We start from the raw sequence: 21,772 nt of genomic DNA on the forward strand, positions 1-21,772 counted from the left end.
TATAAGCAGCACATAGAACTGGCATTGTTTTTGTATTATTTGAAGTCCATTCTATATATTTTAATTAATCTATATGTTAAATTTCTCTTCTTTTACGGTTTGATGACTATTTAGTGTTATGTTTAGATTTACTTTTTCATTTTTTTAAATTCAATTAGCCAACATACAGTATATCATTAGTTTCAGATGTAGGGTTCAATAATTCATCAGTTTAGTAATTCATCCAGTGCTCATCTCAACACATGCCCTCCTTAATGCCCATCACCCAATTAGCCCATTCCACCCACTCATCTCACCTCCAGCAACCCTCAGTTCATTTCCTATAGTTAAGAGTCTCTTATGTTTTGTCTCCCTGATGGCATCCCATTCAGTTTTCTTTCCCTTCTCCTATGATACTCTGTGCTGTTTCTTATATTCCACATATGTGTGAAACTATACAACTGTCTTTCTCTGACTTATTTCGCTAAGTGTAATACTCACCAGTTTCATCCACGCTGATGTAAATGTTAAGTATTCATTCTTTCTGATGGCTGAGTACTATTCCATTGTGTATATATATACCACATCTTCTTTATCCATTCATCTGTCGACAAACATCGGGCTCTCTCCATTTTGGCTACTGTAAACATTGCAGCTATAAATGTTGGGGTTCAGGTGCCCCTTCAGATCAATGCATTTGTATATTTGGGGTAAATACCTAGTAATGCAATTGCTGGATAGAATCATAGCTCTATTTTTAACTTCTTAAGGAACCTCTATACTGCTTTCCAGAGTGGCTGGAAATTTCTCTTCCCTCTCTTTATTGCTTGCATGCCCAACAATAGTTTCTCTGCATTCTTGCAAATATCTCTCATTTCCTGACTTGTTAATTTTAGCCATTCTGACTGGTATGTGGTGGTATCTCATTGTGGTTTAGATTTCTACTTCTCTGATGCCAGTGATGTGGAGCATTTTTTAATGTTTCTGTTACCCATTTTTATGCCTTCTTTGGAGAAATGTCTGTTCATGTCTTCTGCCCACTTCCTGACCAGATTTGTTTTTTGGGTGTTGAGCTTGGTAAGTTCTTTACAGATCTTGGATACTACCCCTTTATCTGATATGTCATTTGCAAATATCTTCTCCCACTGCGTAAGTTGTGATTTAGTTTTGTTGACTATTTCCTTTGCTGTGCAGAAGGTTTTTATCTTGATGAAGTCCCAACAGTTGATTTTTTTTTTAATTTTTTTTTTAAGATTTTATTTATTTACTTGACAGAGAGAGATCACAAGTAGGCAGAGAGGCAGACAGAGAGAGAGAGGAGGAAGCAGGCTCCCTGCTGAGCAGAGAGCCCGATGCGGGACTCGATCCCAGGACCCTGAGATCATGACCTGAGCCGAAGGCAGTGGCTTAACCCACTGAGCCACCCAGGCACCCCCAACAGTTGACTTTTTGCCTTTGTTTCCCTGGCCTTTGGAGATGTGTCCAGCAAGAAGTTGCTGCACCCGAGGTGAAAAGAGGTTGCTGCCTATGCTCTCTAGGATTTTGATGGATCCCTGTTTCGCATTTAGGTCTTCCATCCATTCTGAGCTTACCTTTGTTATGGTGTAAGAAATGGTCCAACTTCATTCTTCTACATGTGTCTGTCGAATTTTCCAACACCATTTGTTAAAAAGACTGCCCTTTTTCAATTGGATATTCTTTTCTGCTTTTGTTAAAAATTGTTGGCCACAGAGTTGAAGGTTCATTTCTGGGTTCTCTACTCTGTTCCATTGATCCGTGTGTCTATTTTTGAGCCAGTACCATACTCTCTGATGATTATAGCTTTGTAATATAGCTTGAAGTCCGGCACTGTGCTGCCCCCAGCTTAGGTTTTCATTTTCAACATTCCTCTGGCTGTTCAAGGTCTTTTCTGATTCCATACAGATTTTAGGATTATTTGTTCCAGTTATGTGAAAAGCATCAATGGTCTTTTAAAGGGACTGCATCAAATGTGTTGATTGTTCTGGGTAGCATAGACATTTTAACAATATTTATTCTTCTGATCCCTGAGCATGGAATTTTTTTCCATTTCTTTGTGTATTACTCAATTTCTTTCATTAGAGTACAGATCCTTTTACCACTTTAGTTAGGTTTATTCCCAAGTATCTTATGGTTTCTGGTGCAATCGTAAATGGGATGGAATCCTTAATTTCTCTTCCCTCTCTTTATTGCTGCATAGAAATACAACTGATTTCTGTCCATTGATTTTTTAATTCTCCATGCTGCTGACTTCTTGTATAAGTTCTATCAATTTTGGGGTGGAGTCTTCTGAGTTTTCCACATAACGTATCATGTAATCTGCAAAAACAGTGAGAGTTTGACACCTTCTTTGCCAATGTGAATGCCTTTTATTTCTTCCCAGGGTAGATTGCCCTGGAAAGCCATCCGGCCCTGGACTCTCTTATTTGTTGGGAGATTTCTGATTACTGTTTCAATTTCCTTTGAAATGGCTGGTCTTTGGATTAGAGCATTTAGCCTATTTACATTTAGAGTAACTACTGAAAGATAAGAATTTAGTGCCGTTGTATTACCTGTAAACACTGTTTCTGCAAGTTGTTTCCGTTCCTTTCTCAGCTGTGTTACTTTTGGGCTCTCTTCATTTACAGGATCTTCTTTAATATTTCTTGCAGGCCTGAGTGATCACAAATTCTTTAAATTTCTGTTTTGTCCTGGAAGCTCTTTATTTGTCCTTCCATTCTGAATGACAGCTGCTGGATAAGATATTCTTGGTTGTACATTTTTCTCATTTAGTACCCTGAATATATTGTGCCAGCCCTTTCTGGCCTGCCAGGTCTCTGCAGATAGGTCTGCTGCCAGACTAATGTTCCTGTCCTTGTAGGTTAAGATCCTCTTCTCTCAAGCTGCTTTCAGGATTTTTTTCTTTATTACTGAAATTTGCAAGCTTCACTATTACACGTCAGGGTGTTGATCTCTTTTTACTGATTTTGATGGGGGTTCTCTGAGCCTCCGGGACTTGCATGCCTCCCCCCCACCCCAGATTAAGGAAGTTCTCAGCTAGGATTTGCTCAAATATGTCTTGTGTCCCTCTCTATCTTCTTCCTCTGTGATCCCAATAATTTTAATATTGTTTCACTTTATGATATTGCTTTATTGAAGCCCCCTCATGGTCTATTAGTTGTTTTTCTTTTTCTCAGCTTCCTTCCTTTCCATCATTTGTCTTCTATTTCACTGACTCTTCTTCCTCACTTACCCTAGCTGTTAGAACATTCATTTTAGACTTCATCTCTGTTAAAGCATTTTTAATTTTGCTCTGATTAGATTTCTGCAATAAAGAAATCTGTAGTGTCTTTTATGCTTTTTTCAAGCCCAGCTAATAATTCTATAATCCTTATTCCGAATTCTAGTCTGACATTTTACTTATATCCCTATCAGTTAGATCTATGACAGAGTATTAACTCTGTTTCTTTCTTTTATTGTGAATTTTTCTTTCTAGTCATTTTGTCCTGAGAAAAGATGAACAAGAGAACAAAATAAAAAATATCAACCATGACCCCAGCAAAAGACACACTAGGCAAATCTGAAGAAGTCAGAAACCAAAAGAAAAAAGAAAAAAAAAGGGGGGAAAGGGAGAATATAATCTTATAGGCAGACAAAACGGGGTGATCCACTTGATCCTGGGTGTATTTGGTCTGTTTATTAGAAGACCTAAATCCCAAAATTGTGAAGAAAGAAAAACATATATAAACAAAAATAAAATTGAATACAGTGAAAGGAAGTCAAAAATGAGTATCTAGAAAATGTTAAGTGTAAACATGAAAATTAAAAAGACTTAAAAACAAGGAGTTGATAAAATAAGAAACTGGTTAAAAAGGAAAAAAGAAAATTTTAAACTGAAAGATGAATGACTTGTAAGGAAAAAAAACCTCAAATTCTATATATTTTCTCTGAGCACAGTTTTTCAGTTCTGTGTGATCCATAAATTTAGTATTTGCCTCCTGTTCTTGCTGGTCTTCTGGGAGAGGGGACTGTTGCACTGATTCTCAGGTATCTTTGCCTGGATGGAAGTGCACAAGTCCTCGCCAGAGGGCCGGGCTCAGTATAAGGTTCTCCGGGTTGCTCTATGTGGCTTTTGTTCCCTAAAGACTTTTCACACTCCTTTAGAGGATGAAAAAAAAAAATTTAATTTAATTTAAAAGTAAAAATAAAAAATGGCAGCACCCTGATCTCCAGCCCTGTGAAGGATCACTGCCCCCACTCTTCATGTACCCTCAGGGAAAGGCAGTCAGTCCCTTTTGTGTGCACCAAACTCCTTAGATTCCTTCACTGCAAAGGACCCTAATCCTCCCAGGGGAAGGGAGGGAGTCTCACTGTGCACTGCTACTCCCTGGGCCCCTGCTCCAGAGCAGTTGTCTGATCATGTATACTCCTGTGTTACTCCTCCCAGGGGAAGAAGCAGGGTCTAACAGCAGTTGTTGCTTGCTGAGTTTCTGAATGGAAAGTAGTCAGTTGACCTCACTGCAGTTCGTGGTTTATGGCAACACCGAGTTGAGAGGCCACCCTGGGGCTCAGTAATTGTAACTGGCTTCCCCACACCAATGCTTGGGAACTCTGCTGCACTCCATTCTTTCTGTGACTTTGGGGATCCTGAGACCATACTGTCCCACCCAGAATTCTGCCCCACTTTGCCACCCAAGCACCTTTCAGGCAGGGGAGTCCCTCACAGCAAGAGACCTATAAAAGTTCTAATTTTGCACTCCGCTGCTAAACCACTTTCCGGTAGCCAATGTACAGAAGCTCCCTCTCCCTATGGTTTATTTTCCAATATATCCTCTCAGATTCATGTCTCTACACCTCCTACCTTGCAAAAAGTGGTCGATTTTTTATTTGCATAATTGCAGCAATTTTTTTAAGATTTTATTTATTTATTTGACAGAGATCACAAGGAGGCAGAGAGGCAGGCAGAGAGAGAGAGGAAGAAGCAGGCCCCTTGCTGACCAGAGAGCCCGATGTGGGGCTTGATCTCAGGACCCCAAGCTGAAGGCAAAGGCTTTAACCCACTGAGCCACCCAGGCACCCCCAGCAATTCTTTTATTAGATCTCAAATTGAATTCACAGGTGTTAGGAATGATCTGTCAGATATCTAGCAAAATTCAAAGGACTGGGTGAAAAGAAGTCCCCTATTCATCTGCTATCCTGCCTCTCATCCAGGACTTCTGATCTTAACTCCAAGATTCTCTCTACTGGCTATTGGAACAGGCTGCTTGATCATTAAATTAGTATTCCAAGTCTTGTCAACAGAGAAGATACCTTAATTATTGCTGTGAATACTTGGGGTCCTGCCTACTCTGAAGCATTCTCCTTGCTTCTGTTAAGAGCACAATCATTTCCTTTGGGAAAGCATCTCTCCCACACTGTCCGCTCTTCTGCATTTTCTTTTGTGTATTTATTGTAAGTTCTTATTTTGTGGTTACCAAGAGGTTCACATATATCATTCTCTATATATAATGATCTATTTTAAGTTAATGGCAACTTAAACTTATACACATTTTTCAAAACCACACTTTTACCCCATCCCCAGCACATTTTATGTTTTAATGTCACATTTTACATCTTTGTATTTTATGCTTTCTTTAACTAATTATTTTGGCTTTGGTTAATCTTACTATTTGTATCTTTTAACCTTTATACTAGCTTTAGAAATATTTGATCCATTGCCTTTCATATATTTTTACATTTTCCAGTGACATTTTTACTTTATGTTTTCTTATTGTTAATTAGCACCATCATTTTCAACTTAAAGAAGTTCCTTTAACATTTCTCGTAAGAATGATTTAGTGGTGATGAACTCCTTTCGCACATCTAGAAAATGATTTCTCTCTCCTTCAGTTCTGAATGATAACCTTACCAATTAGAACACTCTTGGTTGGAAGTTTATTCCTTTTAGCACTTTGAGTATGTCATCCCATTCTATTCTGGTTTGCAATATTTCTGTTGAGAAATCAGCCGATACTCCAGTGAAATTCCCTTATAAGCAATACTTCGTTTTTCTCTTGCTGCTTCTAAGATTTTATCTTTAACTTTTGATATTTTAACTACAATGTATCTTAGTGTGGAGCTCTTTGGATTAATTTTATTTGGATCTCTCTTGGCTCCCTGGACCTGGATGTCTTCTTCCTTTCCTAGACTAGGGACGCTTTCACCCCCTTTCTCTCTCTTTTCTACTTCTGGGACCACTACAAAGCAAATGTTATTCCACTTAATGTCCCAAAGGTCCTTTGAGTCATCTTTATCTTCTAATTCTTTTTTGTCTATTTGCTGCTTTGTTGGGTGAGTTCTAGTGTCTTGTCTTCCAGTTCACTGGTCTGTTTTATCCAGTCTGCTTTTTAAGCCTTCTGCTATACTTTTTTCAGTTTAGTTACTCTATTTTTCTACTGTATGACTTCTGTTTGATACTTTCATATATTTTCTACCTCTTTGCTGATGTCTTCACTGCATTCATCCATTCTTCTTCTCCAGAGTTTGGTAAGCACCGTTATAACCTTACTTTGAATTATTTATTGGGTAAATTATTTATCTCCATATCATTAAAGTCTATTTCTGAGGCTTTCTTTTACTCTTCTGTTTGGAACATATTTCTCTGTTACCTCATTTCACTTGACTGTTTGTTTATATGTATTAGCTGAAACAACTCTCTCTCTCTCAATCTTGAAGGAGTGGTCTTGTGTAGGTGAGGAACTTTCTCATCCAAACTTGCCCTCAAATCCTTGACTCTCTAAACTACCCAACTTATTCTTGATATGCCCCCATTTTTGAGGGTATGAAAAGAGCTGTCAGTTTTCCAAGGGAAGTAATCTCATTTAACACCGAGTTTCAGACTGACTGGAAGTCTGACCCTCATGCAGTAAGGATGCAAATACGTACAGTCCTGAAAGGCCAGAAATATAATTCCTGATGGCCTCTAGGCCAGATCTGCAGGTGTCTAGGAGATCTGCAGGTGTCCCTGGAAAACAGTTATAAAAATCAAGGCTCCAGATGAGTTTGTAAGTTCCTTTCTGGGATGTCTTGTTGAGCTATACTGAGGCCAAGAGGGAACACAAGGATGGTGTTTCCCTGTTTACCTTCCCTGGTAGCACTTCTTTAAAGCTATAGATGTGCATGAAACCTTAGGCATGTCCCTCTGGTTGAAGCTCCAGACTAACTAAGAAGGCTTCTTCACAGGAGGACTGCATTTGTGTTTCAGTCTGCCCTCTGTGCAGTGCCTTGAAGGGGCAGTGGGGGGTGGGGAGGAGGGGGGATGGCCTGCCAAGAACTGCCTTTCTGAATGTTACATTCCCATGGAGTTCAGAAACGCCAGTCCCCTTGGCCATTAGGGTCAGGCAATTAAGAGGTCTCCCCTTATACAGACTGCATGCATCCACTGCTTTATGGGCAGCTGGAGAGTATAGGGGGTAGGGCACACTTGTTGACTTCAAAAAGGCAGCATGAAAACATCTGTGTGCCCATGGTCTTTAGAATATTTTGTCTGTGCACCCCCAACTGCCTTCAGACTGGTAGTAGGAGAATGCCATGATCCCTCACACTTGCCAGGCTCAGCCAAGAAGCAATGGAGTATCACAAATACCCAGCTAACCAACTTTTGCTAGGGAACAGGAGAATGCCACAACAATTCATACTCACCTGCCCCAGCCAGGGAGCAGGAAGTCCTGCCACCATTCATGCTTCCTGGCTTCTCAAGGCAGGATAGTGTCATGACTGTTAGCCCTTGACTGACTTAGCATGGCAGTGAGACAGTGCTGTGTATGAGCTCCCCACCGGCTAGTAGAGTAGGTGGAACATGCAGAAACAGCATTTGTCAGCACCTTCATCTCTAGGGAGGGTTCCAACTGTCCTCTGTCCCTCCAGCAGATGCTTTCAGATCAGCAATTAAACGTCTTTCATATGCAGTCTAGGTGCTTTTCAAACCACTGCTTTTTTTTTTTTTTTAAACTGGGTCTAAGGTGAATGAGACTAGACATGAGCCATTTAAAAAGGGAATCTCAGTCTCCTACAGTATTTTGGCTCCCTTGCACATCAGCCCCACTCACATATAGGGGGCTCATCTCTCTGGTGTGGGCCACAGAAAGGTGGGGTGCCTGATGTGAGGCATCAATCCCTTGCTCCTCCAAGAGAAGTGCTGCAATAGTATGCTATGGTATAGTGCTATGCTGGGGTATTATTTTTGTGACCTCAAGTCTCTGCCTCTTCTACCTTTCTCAATGTGGTCTTTTTATCCTCTGACATAGAGAAGAGGTTCATCTAGTTTTCAGAGGGAAATGATTCATATATTGCTGAAGATTTGGTGTGTCCATGGAAGGAGAGGAGTTCAGGGTCTTCCTAGGCCTCCATGTTGTAGAATTCCCATATTAATTCTTCAGTATTTGTTCTACACTGTTTTTTATTTTCTTACAGAACCTAAGTACTAGGGAGTCACACTTCAGAAATGTTTATCTTAAGTATTTTGCATTATTTGTCTTTTCATTTTGCATTGGCAAGTATTTTCCTTATTAGAAACTTAAAAATTTCCCTTAACCTACTGATTTCAAAATCTTAAATTTCCATAATTTTCTTGTTCATTGTCTCTTCCATATCATCCATTTTTTATGAATGTAGTATTTTCTTGCACCTCTTCGACAACGCTGATGTTTTTTGTCTGTCTTATGATCTTTCAATTATCTGTTCCCTGCAAGGTCATTTTATTGTTAATGGCTTTTCAGTTATCTTGGTCTCTCTTTTTCACGTTGCAGGCTTTTATTTTTTTTTTTTTAAGATTTTATTTATTTATTTGACAGAGCAAGATCACAAGTAGGCAGAGAGGCAGGCAGAGAGAGAGAGAGGAGGAAGCAGGCTCCCCGCTGAGCAGAGAACCCGACGAGGGGCTCAATCCCAGGACCCTGAGATCATGACCCCAGCAGAAGGCAGCGGCTTAACCCACTGAGCCACCCAGGTGCCCCTGCAGGCTTTTCTTAATATCTTTCCTTAAATTATTTCTTAGAAGTCTGGTACTCCATGGTTGCTATTTTATAATTAAGAACAAAGAAACAGAAAGTACTGAGTCCTCCATACTTGAATGGGTCTTATTGATTAGAAAACTTTGCTTTGGGATAAGCGAGATGCTGATCATTAGGCTTGAAGATTTTAAGTACCAAAATAAAAGGGGCTTTATTCTATGGTTCTAGGATGTAACCCTCATTGCCCTTATTGCTCCTCAGCCATTTAAGTAACATCATTAGAATGTACTAAGAGGTATATATAATGAGACAGTTAGTGAAAAACACTTGCTATAGGGTTATTTGCATACGAAATAGAATTACTAAGTAGTAAGCTGGTTATTCCATCTATACAGGTTGATTCATTATTCTGTGTCAGCTCTAGTGTCTCATTTCTTTCCTCTATTTTTCTTGGCATTATGAAGCTTCAAGCCTTTGGGGGCTTGTTCGGGACACAGTGGCTCCCTCCTCAATTTCAGGCCACTCTCCTGTATCTTAGTTTTCCTCTACCTTGCTTTATTCTACGCCATTTTTAACAGTCTGTTATCTTTTTGACTCTTTAATTTATGCTTAAATTAATGAGGTTTCAAGAAAAAAATATGATAAATACAGATATGTATCAATACTTCTTCTTAAAAACGGATACTCACCTGTTTAAAAGAATTACACCAACCTAGAGAAGCTACACTTAAAACGCTTAAAATGAAAAAAAAAAAAAAAATCAAGCAAAATTCTATACTATTGAATATCAACATAATCATGATGGCAACAATGCTGCTCTTAATGATTCACATTTTCTCTCTCTGTTGAAAGAAATGCAAACTGCACATCTGCACAGGTCTTAAGGTACACAGGGTAAAAGCAATACTCCTGATTTCATATTTATGAAATGTCTTATACTGTCCTTTTTGTGGAGAATGAGACAACTGATTAACATTCTCAGAAAAAATATTTATTGAAGTTCAAAATTATTTAATGAGATAGTTGCAAGTATCTTATATTTGTGAAGGTTATTTTCCCTCACAAAAGGAATGGAAATGATGCATACACTTTATCCCACTTGAATTAGAATTTTATATAGATAGTAAGAATCTGTGCATTGTAGAAGCAGAATGGGCCTATTGTTGTCTGCAATAGCAAATGAAGTGTCTCATAACTAGCAATTCAATGTGTTAATTCAGCTGCACCATCCAATTACCTACGATTCATCTCAACTTAGTGCACAACAATAAAACTTAAAAAATCTGTGACAAAAATGTCTGCCCTACATTTATCAAATAGGGTAAACACTACCCAAAATCAGGGAGTGAGAGCCACAGAAACTAAATTATTAAAATTGTTCATTACAATCTAACAGTTGATATCATAATACATTTTTGACATGAAGTCAATAGCCAAGAGTTAACAATAAAATACATACTGGATGTTTTGTATGGAAACTCTGACCAAGAAATATAGAAACTGTGTGGCAATTGAAATTGGCATCCCTTCAAATAACACAGCATTCCCTTGGAGCCACGGGCCGGCCAACTGCCAACTGACCACAGGGCCCAAGTACACAATTCTAAAAGTAGACAAAGGTAATGAGATGTGAATTTAGCATCCCCAGCCTCCTGCTAAATGACCCAGATGCAAAAGCTAGAGCGTCTGTCTCTTACCTATTCAGAACTAACTGATAAATAAACAAAGATCTTTTTATAATTTTTTTTAACAAATCAACAGCACTAAAAGTCTAATCCTGCTACATGTGGACTTATTAAGCCACAGAAGAAAGACCATGTAAAGTAAAGGAGACCCATGAAGAAGGAATAAAGGAAAGGAGAAGTAAGGAAAAGATATGGGAGAAGAAAAAGGGTATGAAAAAATGATAAACACATATTTACTTAAGAAGAAAATACAGAGGCACACTGACAACCTACAGGAAAGGTATAAAATCTGAACCATATTCAGGGTTCTCCCATTTTTCAGGACAAATGACATATAGTCCCATTTGGGACTTAACTATCAGGAGAATCAAAGAACCACAAGCCTTGGGGGTTCAGAAAAAAAAAAAAATTCAGAGAAAAAGAATTTGCTGTGAGAAAAAAGGAAAAACTGTACCAAGTTTTGATACTAAGCTAGTTAGTAACCCCATAAACCTTCATTTCATTTATGGACTCTGAAAACAGCACTGTTTTTAAGTACAAATTTTAGCTTTTAAAAAACCAGGCAGGTGGAGTGACTCATTATTGATGGTATGTAATTGAAATAATTTGCATAACCCAATCAACTATCAGTCAATCTAAAATAATATTTTTTAAAAGAATAAAGAAAAATCGTTAAGACACTGTCCTAGTACATTAAACAAAAATAGTAAGCAATAGAAAGTTGTTGAAAATCAACCAAAGGTCATAAAGAGAAAATGTATTTTATCAAAGATTAATACATCAGTTCTCACAGATTACTAGTGACTACAAATTAGTAAAGATATGCCATTATACGAAAAACTTGAAACACTTAAGAAAAAAAAGCCAGAAATTTCAGCAGGATTTCCTCAACCCTTCCATAAAGATTTCTTAATGTAATTTAAACATTTTATCAGCAAGATCACAGCAAAATAAGCTATTTTTTATTAGGTTACAGATACATATCTCAGTTACGGATTACAATCTATATAGAGAAATCTAACTTAGTTAAGGATTTAGTTATTTTTCCTCCTGTCTGTATAACTATATGCTAATTTCTTCTTGTTTTGGGGGAGGTAGGGGCAGTCTGCATCTAAGTAGAGACAACAAAATCGTTAAGAAATCCATTCCAATTTTCCCACATTTATTCTCTTACATAATTAACTGTATTTTTTTTAAGATTTTATTTATTTACTTGACAGAGATTATAAGTAGGCAGAGAGGTAGTCAGAGAGAGAGGAAGGGAAGCAGGCTCCCTGCTGAGCAGAGAGCCCCAATGCCGGACTTGCTTGGGCTGGATCTCCAGACCCTGGGATCATGACCTGAGCTGAAAGCAGAGGTTTTAACCCACTGAGCCACCCAGGAGAGAACTTCAATTTTTACTTGCAGCTTGTCTTTCTTAATCCAGTGTTATGACTTCTAAAATGTAAACATTTTTGTTTCCCACTGTAGAAATCTGATTTGTTGGTCCGGCTTTCTTCCTTCACTTTTAAAGGCAAATCTTACTTAAATAGGAAACAAGACCTAGGAATCTGGGTTCCACTTTCAATTCTGCTACTTGAAGCTTCGTGATGCAAAGCAAGTTGTTTTATTAACCATCTCATCAAAAGAGCGCAGTCCTTGCCCTGTCACACTCATCAGCTCAGTCTGCAACAATTTACTTAACCTTTCTGGGTCCCAATTTCCTTGTGTGTAAAATGGAGGTACTAATCAAACCTACTTGGAGGGCTGTTATGATAAAAACGAATTTCTGTAAAGCACTTAGAATTGTGTCCATAATATAGTAACTTCTTTTTTAAGGGAAGAAAGAGTCTACAGTAATGTGAAGCTATTTTAATTATTATATAATGCTGGGGTGTTCTTTCCCAACTAATCTACCCTAAACTGAACGGCTTCTATCATAAGGAATCCACATGCCTATTTTAGAATGCATGACTATTCAAAAGCATAGAGTAATAGAAGTAATATTAAAACTAATATTGATAACAAAAGTAATAACTGATAAGTAATATTAAAGGAAACTCTCCTGTTTCTTAAATACAGAGACACAGACTTGACGGTTCAGTTTAATTCTATTTGCTCCCTTTACAGATTACTGGCCCTTCACACTTGTAGCAGTGAAAATTTTTATTATTCCCAGGGTATTTGTTTTAAGGCTCCAGGTCCTAATGTCTGCCCATTTTTATTGTTTCTAAAATAGCTGGTTACTAATTTCTTTTATTGTGAATAGTCACTACTTTAAAAGCTCAAAATGAAAGAGGAATCACGAGTCCTAACAGCTTGCCCAGAAATTACATTCTGACTTCAGATTTGACTCTATTTTTCCTTTAAGATCTATGGCTATTTTGGGGGCACCTGGGTGGCTCAGTGGGTTAAAGCCTCTGCTTTCAGCTCAGGTCATGATCCCAGGATCCTGGGATCAAGCCCCACATCGGGCTCTCTGCTCAGCAGGGAGCCTGCTTCCTCCTCTCTCTGCCTGCCTCTCTGCCTACTTGTGATCTCTGTCTGTCAAATAAATAAATAAAATCTTTAAAAAAAAAAAAAGATCTATGGCTATTTTATATTCTGAGTAGTATTTTGAAATTTTGGCATCATGAAAATGAAATCAAATGCACAACTATGTTTACTAGGATTTTAGCATTTCTTGTGATAGTTCAAGTCTCTGAATGTTAAAATGTGTTAAGTGTGTGGTTGTGAAGACTCACTGACATCAGAAGTCCTATGAACAAACTCTGTAGAAAAATAAGCATTAATTTGTTTTAACAGCAATTTGTTTGTCATTGTAATTTAGGACATAAATGAATGCACAATTTTAAAAAGAACTGTGGATATGGAGAATAAGTCTGGCTGTGCTAAAAGGACAGTAACTACTACCTTTTTTAATAAATAAAAATTAGTAAGTAAATCTGAAAAATGATGAACTTGAAGTAAAATCAGTTGCTTGAAATGTCACTGTATTTAGATTCATCTAGAAAAGTATTTATAAAAATGGAATCTGAGGGCTCCTGGGTAGCTCAAGGGCAGCAGGTCAGGTCATGATCTCAGGGTCTAGAATCAAGGCCCACATTCCAGGCCCTGAGAACATGATCTGAGCTGAAGGGCATCTGGCTATCCGCTCAGCAGGGTCTGCTTCTCCCTCTGCCTCTGCCCCTACCTCCTCGCTCTTGTGGTCTCTCTCTCCCTCCTCAAATAAATAAATAAAATCTTTAAATAAATAAATAAAAACAGATTCTGTAAACCCATCCCAGGCAAATGAGAATCTGTATCAGATTTGTTAGCAAGGATACGAAACGATGCCTTAGGTCAATTTTGCCACATTCATCTACCCCCACTGGCATTTTTTTCCCTCTTCAATGGCCCCAGTAGTTTCTATCCAAAGCAACCTGGCATTTAACAGCATGGATCAGTTTTACAAAAACAGTTAGAAGTTTACCTTTGCAATTTTCTCTCTTACCTAAAGCAAAACTGCTTTGTCCTCACTAAGACAAACAAAGAAGTGAAAAAGGAACAGACGGATCCTTAAAGGCTGAACACAAAGGTTTGGGGTAAGGGCAAAGGAGTTAAAGTTCTTAAGACACGCTCCTTTATTTCGGCATAACATTCACCTCTTGTCCCAGTTAAACATTGGTCTGTGTTTAACTGCCATGAGGGAACAAGTCACCTCCAATTCTCTAATCCTTCCAACAATCACTGCCATAGTAAACTGAGGCTAGAGCAATTGCTAGCATCTTGGGTCCAAATTTTATTGCCCAGGTTGACGACTGGCAAGAAAATGGAATAGCTATAAGGGTTGTATGTTTCTCATTAGGTGACAGATATGACTACCATACTAGCCAGCGCTTTCCATGGGCACAAAGTACATGGGTAAGATAGGATATTACAGAGGTTCCACCAAGCAGGGTTCCCAAGCACAGACTACAGAAGAGGGTGAAATAACTTAGCAGACTGTGAAAAAAATTTCATCAGTCTTTGTTAAATTTGAAAAATAAATGCACTGTAGAAGAATGCATAGAAAGCTAAATTTATTCTATTTTAAGAACTACATTTTGATAATCAGTTCTGCCATCTTAGACAGTGTACAAATGTCTACCCTTTTATAACACAATGGTGATAGAAGTAGGCTTCTTAAATCATTTTTACCAGTCAGAAGGAAATGTTCACATGAAGGTTGGCGCTCACTTTTATTTTTCAACTTATTCGTCAGTGAAAATGTCAGACTGAGAACTACCAGAGCACTGGCTTCATCGACATAAAGAACTGATGTGATCCCTGGTGCTCATACATACTAGTGGTGTAATTCTGAGTGAGGGAGTCCTCACGGACACAATGGGGACAGTAATACTACTTACTACTCATATGCTTATGAGGATAAAACATGGCAAGACCTATTAGATGTTTACTTATCCACAGTACAAGGACAAAGTAAGTATCCAACAGATTTTAGTTATTTTCTGAATGTGTAACTTAATTCATCATTTTTAACTCCCTCATAAATAAATGGAAATGGCTGTACCTTCACACAGATTTGTTTCCAAGTATTTGTTCTCATTTTTCTTTCATTAGATTAATGGTAGTATCGTATAGGGGTCTTGATAGTCACATAAATCTCATCCTCTCCTATATGAAACTAATTATATAATAAAAAATCTCAAGAAGAAATTAAGTCAGTTATTATGCTTCTGATCTACAAGAACATAATCCTCCCCATATGTCAAAATCCATTTTTTAACAAAAAAAGAGGTGTTGTGCTTATAATATCAAGGCAATTAATATTAGGCAAGAGATTAAGTTGACATTTACTACTATCTCTGAGGCGTAATTTAGATGATTTTGAATATGCAGGCTTTGCTCTAAATTCTTCTGTTTACAGTGGCTACTCAGCACTTGTATTATGATCACCAAAATGCCAACTAACAGTTTAATCACACTTCCTATAATGTTCTACAAGAACTTAAATAAGATTTAAGTGATATCAATATAGTTTAATGTATCAGAATCCTAATTAATTCCACATCCCGTTAAAACCCTGATATGCTAGATCTTGGACAGTTCCCATCTATCTTAACAGTAAGCAGTTCCAAAAATAATAACAATAATAATACAAAAGAAGTCTGAATATTTAATATGAGCATTTCAATTTTCTCATATAACAGAAAATATGATCACAATTGTGTTCATATCTATGATGTTAACAGTCATAATTTTCTCTGCATCCCTCTCAAGCTATGTTGGAGATTTACCATTAACATGGAACAACTTTCAACAACCGATATTTTGTATTTTGCTCTAGGTCTACTGTGAGGAGTGGACACTTATGATAGGGTAAAGGCTGAGAGAGAACCCAAGAGTTCATAAGGACAATTACATGTGCACATTCGAGTGAAGTTGGGCCCCATAGAGAAAAGGCACATCTCCCTACTTTCACTTGTATCTTAAATGGTAGGCCCCAGAAATCTCTTAATAATCCCTGGTTAAAAATTCTCAAAACTAAGAATTTCAGCTTAAATACAAAGGTCCTGACTCATACAAAGACAATAAAACCAGAAAACTCATAGCTAAAAATAAATTTTAGCTAATTCATTTATAAGCAAACTGGAACATACATTCATCACACAGGTATCTTTAATCACCTGTTATTTCTTGGTAATCAAGCAAAGACTCGTTAAAAATATTTTTATGGGATGCCTGGGTGGCTCAGTTGGTTAAGCAGCTGCCTTAGGCTCAGGTCATGATCCCAGCGTCCTGGGATCGAGTCCCACATTGGGCTCCTTGCTCCGCAGGGAGCCTGCTTCTCCCTCTGACTCTGCCTGCCACTCTGTCTGCCTGTGCTCACTCTCTCTCTCTCTCTCTCTCTGACAAATAAATAAATAAAATCTTTAAAAAATATATTTTTATAATACACTACATTGGAAGCATACACATAGATTTAAATCTGAATCTAGAAAAAACAAGTATCAAATGAATAAAGTCCATCTGGTTTATATTTTTCTCTAAAATACAATTGCTTATAATGTCCCAAATGGATGACCAACTACTGAATTACTGTGTGCACTCACTTTCGCAAATTTCTTTTTTAATTTTCTAAGTATTAAATTTCACAGTAGAAAGCTGGACTCTTCAAAAACACATATCTGTAACTGAATAGCAGATGTCTTTTATTAAAGAATGTGCTTTAAGATAGAAATTGTAAACAGTCTAATCTGGGGGTACCTGGTTGACTCACTAAGTAGAGCATGAAACTCTTGGATTTTAGGATTCTGAGTTCAAGCCCCATTTTACGTACAGAGATTACTTAAAAATCAAATCTTTTTAAAAAAAAGTCTAATCTCTTAAAACGACAAAAAGTTTATCAGAGCAGACAGTACCAGATCTTTATATGTGATTTATGTGTTGAACATATGTGTGAGTGGGCGGGTGGGGGGTGATATTAAGAAAGGACATCAAATAGACTGTCAAAGTCAGTATGAGTCTCGATTCGATGTTTCACATGTGTTTATTCCCGTAACAAGAGCAGAAGGAAGGAAGGAGAACCAAAACCCAGTTAAAATTCTTTGAATAATTAGGCATATGGTCACTCTAACTTCAAAGTAGTGATCCTGTAAGGTCTCATTAAATTTAAGACATGTACGTGTTCCTACTACTGATGGCAATGCAAACCCAAGGTGATATATTAAAAGTCACCGTCAAGAATTTCTTGTTGGGGCGCCCGAGTGTCTCAGTTGGTTAAGCGGCTGCCTTCAGCTCGGGTCATGCTTCCAGGGTCCTGGGATCGAGCCCTGCATCAGGCTCTCAGCAGAGAGCCTGCTTCTCTCTCTCCCCCTCTCCCTGCCACTCTGCTTACTTGTGCTCTCTCTCTAGCTGTCAAATAAACAAATAAAATATTTTTTTAAATTTATTGTTTATTACAAGAGATGCCACTTGAGATCGTGATACCTAAAAATACCAATAGAGACTGTTCATCTCCATAAAATACAATGAACACTTATTAAAGACATGGAGTACTGTTATTTCTTTCACCTAGTAGACTTTATTCATACATTATTCTCAATCATACTCCTTACTTTCACTTGATGTTATTCAGAAACACCAGTATCCTCTTCATTTTTTTAACCAGAATGAATAAAAATACTCATGTATTGCCTTCTCTCACCTTCTCCTTAAAATGCTAAGTTTAAAAAGCTGCACAACTTCTATTCCATGAAATCTTCCTGTTAGAACTACCACTTCTAAAAAAGAAAACAAAGGAAAGGAAAGAAAGAACTACCACTTCTAAAAATCAAGTAAACAAAATGGAAACATTGTATTTCACTCTGACAAAACTGTTCAATGTGAAATCAATGCACATAAAATTAAAAAGTTAAATATACCTCAATATTATCAGTAAATCAGAACATATCTCAACCAGTATCAGAATTTCTACCTTCACTCTATCTTTGCTATTTTTAAATATAAAACATTGGGTACAATGTCAGGTGATCTATAAGCCAATATTTTTAAAGCAAAATTGCCTTGAACACACTCCTGTACAATAGTCATGGCAAATCCCCAACTGTTTTGAGAATTGACTACCCTATCATCAAAAAAACAATATATATATTTTTTTAAAAGACCCCAAAACAAAACAAAAAAAAAACAATACTGCAGCCTAAGAATTCCTACTAGTATCTTGTGCCAGGAGGACTACATTTCCAGGTACTCTGGCAAATTCTCAAATATATGTAGTACCACACCTCTCATATACATTTGAAGCAGTAAGGAAGCCTATAAATTATTTAAGGCAAGTGATTCGGTTTGCAGATCAATTTATAGGCCCCAAATATTTTAAGCTGACAGATCTGTTCCTTATATTAAAAGAGAGAACTTTTCACTTGCGAAAGACCACATGAAAATATTCACTAACAAATGATGTCATATTGCAGTTTACTTTCAAGTAGGAAGATTAAGAGATGCCAGCCATCAAAGCCTCTAAAATCATTTCTTCAATTTTGCAGTGACTTGTTAAAGAGCATCAGCCAAGTTAAAAACTTGCAGAGGGGGGCCAATTCAAGCAGTGAATGAACTAAAAAGGGACAGAAGAGTCCTGTTTCAACATCCCTTCTACTAGTCCTCAATTCCCATTCATAAAAGACTAAATGAAACAAATGAAACAGAAAAAAAAAAAAAAAGGCAGAATTCAACTTCTTGTTTGTAGGCTCATTAGCATAACTGGGTGACTTCAAAGCCCATAATTAGTTAGCTACATGCTAATCACTCAACTAGCAAGTTTTTATTAAGCATTTACTAGTTTTCCCACACCGTGCTAGGGTCTGCATATCTGAAGCAGCATCCCATTCCACTATGCACTCTCAAATCCAGAATTAATCTACACCAGCAGCACTGTACCTCTTTTGCAAAAGCTTTCATTCCTTCCTCTCGGAACCTGATCTCAGACACAGTGCCTCTACTTAAGTAAGCAGCTTTAAGCCCTGGAATGGGATGAGCATCACACACACGGAGAATTAAAAGCATTTATTTAAACAAGCAGGAGCAGCCAGAGAAAATTCTCAGTGGAGTTGAAGGTGGGCAGGGGCACAAGGAAGAGATGTGAAATCCTGGCTTGTGGCAAACAGCGCAGAGAAATGCACATTTCTCATGTTCAAAGCCTGCCTTAGGCTATGAAGATTTTCCAAATCTATCCATCTGCGAAGTCACTCCAACAGGGTTTCAATACTAAGGTTCTAATTCTGCAGGAGAGAAGGAGTTTGTAAAGATCAGGGAAGAGAAAAAATTAGTAATGCAATGCAAAAGTGAAGATGAGGAAAAGGAAAGGCTGGTGAAAGCAAGGAGAATGATCTGGGAAAGTGAAAGGTACGAAATATGTCACCAAGCAGGCTGACCTTACTTTTCACTATTCTCCAACAAGCTGGTTTCTTTAACACTAGAGGGCACGAACGCAAGGAACAGCGCGCGCGCACACACACACGCACACGCGCGCACCACACATACACACACATGGGGACGGTAGGGAAGCAACCCTGAGCAAAGGCAGCCTTCATATAAAACTAAAGATCCCAGGGCCCAAAGAAAACCCGAAATTCTGGCGTCTAGGGCAGCCAAGTGTCTTTACCCTGCAAATAAAATTTCTACGCTCTGTTCGTGGGAACAGTGACCACGACCTCTCCCAAGGAAACCACTCAAGGATTGAGTGTTACGGCAGTTTAAAGCATATAGCCCCCAATGCTCCTCTCCACCGCTAGCAACACCTTTGCCTCACGAAAGCTTCCACCCTTTCGAGGTCAGTTTTCCCTATATCCAAAATCTTCATCCATCTCTTCTCCTGGGGCTACCTGTAAGAGATGGAGACTATCTACCAGGAAATTCAACTGATCGTAGTCAAATAACGGAGTGAGGGGAGGGGCGCCCGCAGCTTTCGCTGCCAGCATAGCATCCTCTGTGCGCTCGGGTTCGCGGCCGCGCGGAGCCGGGAGACTAGCCCTTGAGTAGCTCATTCAGCCCATCGACTCCAAGAGAGCCCACACAAGGGCATCCCCCGCACACCCTCTGGCTCTGACCAGGGAGATCTCTGTACCTGGAGATGCCCAGATGGTGGGCCGGGGCGTGCTCCACTGGCCAAGGCGCCTGGGGTCTGGTGATCGGGAGGACAAGAGAGGCGAGGAAAGGAGACAGAGAGAGGCAGCGAGAGGAAGACGGAAAATATGGCAAGAAGGAGAGACAAGCCTAAGAGACAGAGTAACAGGAAGAGACATCCCAAGAAAGACAAGGAGGAAAAGGGGAAAGAAACAGACCCGAAGGGCGCAGGGGGAGCCAGTCAGAGAGAAAGTCAGAGAAAGAAACTGAGTCAGAGACAGAGACGCACAGAAGAGAATGAGAGACCGAGGGGCACGGAAAGAAAGAGGCAGAAAGAAAGGAAGGCAATCGTCGAAGAGGACACCCAAGCTCCAGACCGTCCGCGGTGTCAAGCCGAGCAGCGTCCGCGCACAGCAAGCCCCAGCCTCCCGCAGCTGGTAGGAGAAAGTTGCCCCTGCTGCCGAGCCACCAAGGCGCAGTGGGTGGCCAGCGACCCGGAGCTCAGCCAAATAGCGAAAAAAGCCGGGTAGAGAGCGGGAGGCGGCAGAAAGTTCCGTGCCTCGCGATCCACCCTCCGCACCTGCAGCGACCCGCGAGCGCGCTCAGAGTGCCCAAGGGGCTGTCTCGCGGGGTCCGCGGGCGCCCCTGACCCCCGTCCGGCCCCGGGCGCTCGACTCCGCGCCCTACACTCGCTGCGGGACTTTGCGGCACCCACCCGGGCACCCTGGGCACCCTGGCTACCCGGAGAGGACTCGCCCCAAACAATTACCAGAAAGAGAAAGGGAGCAAGAGAGAGTCGGAGACCTGCTATCGTGGCCAAGGATCCCGCGAAGAGGGAACCGCAGTCCACACGCGGGATTCAGCTTCCACTAGCCCAGCAGGCGCCGGTCGGCCGCGCCGAGAGTGCCGGGTGCGCGGAGCCCGCGCTCACCTGGAACCCGCGCCGGCCCGCGAACGCCGCGCGCAGCCCCGGCTCCCGCCCGCGCTTCTCTCTTCACACTTCCCCGGGAGCGGAGCAAGCTGGCTCCGGCCTGGGCCAGCCCCAGAGAGGCGCCCTCATAGCGCAGCGGCGGGCTAGAGGGCTCCGCGAGCGCCGCGAGAGCGGGCGCCGAGGCCGTACAGGCGCAGGAGACCGAACGAGGGCTCCTAACACATTGTCACCTCGGCAGAGCCGCCGTTACCGCCGCCGCCACCGCCTGGTCACTTCGCCCCCAGCCCCCGCCCCCCTCCCACCCCGGCCCTCTCCCTCCCAGCCCCTCCTCCTCGCGCGGTCCCTCCCCCTCCCGTAGCCCCAGCCTGGAGGCCTCTCACTGGGCTAGTATCATTTACGTAACCAGCACCCCTCAGCCCTCCTCCCTCCCGGCTCCCGCTCCTCCCCGGGCTGGGGCGGTGTGCACCGAGCGCGCTCCAGCTGCTCCTAGAGCTGCTGCTCCAGCGATGTGCACAAGTCCCGCGATACTTGGCAGGCACGGCCCCCAAGAGCAAGTGTGGGGTCGGCTCCTCTCCCCTACAGAGCGTTTCGTGACCCCTGGCCAT

General features: G+C 40.2%; 1 protein-coding gene across 2 annotated transcripts in view; it reads right to left on the bottom strand.

Moving 5' to 3' along the window:
- GALNT13 (polypeptide N-acetylgalactosaminyltransferase 13) overlaps nt 1–21,468 on the bottom strand; it is a 540,912-nt gene extending 519,444 nt beyond the window's left edge. For both annotated transcript variants that reach the window (XM_059167305.1, XM_059167304.1), the window contains exon 1: nt 21,041–21,468. The gene's annotated coding sequence lies outside the window, so the exon portion shown is untranslated. The remainder of the gene's footprint in view (nt 1–21,040) is intronic.
- Between the last annotated feature and the right edge of the window lie 304 nt (nt 21,469–21,772).

Source organism: Mustela lutreola, chromosome 3 (genome assembly GCF_030435805.1).
Source record: "Mustela lutreola isolate mMusLut2 chromosome 3, mMusLut2.pri, whole genome shotgun sequence".
In the NCBI taxonomy this organism is placed as follows: Eukaryota; Metazoa; Chordata; class Mammalia; order Carnivora; family Mustelidae; genus Mustela; species Mustela lutreola.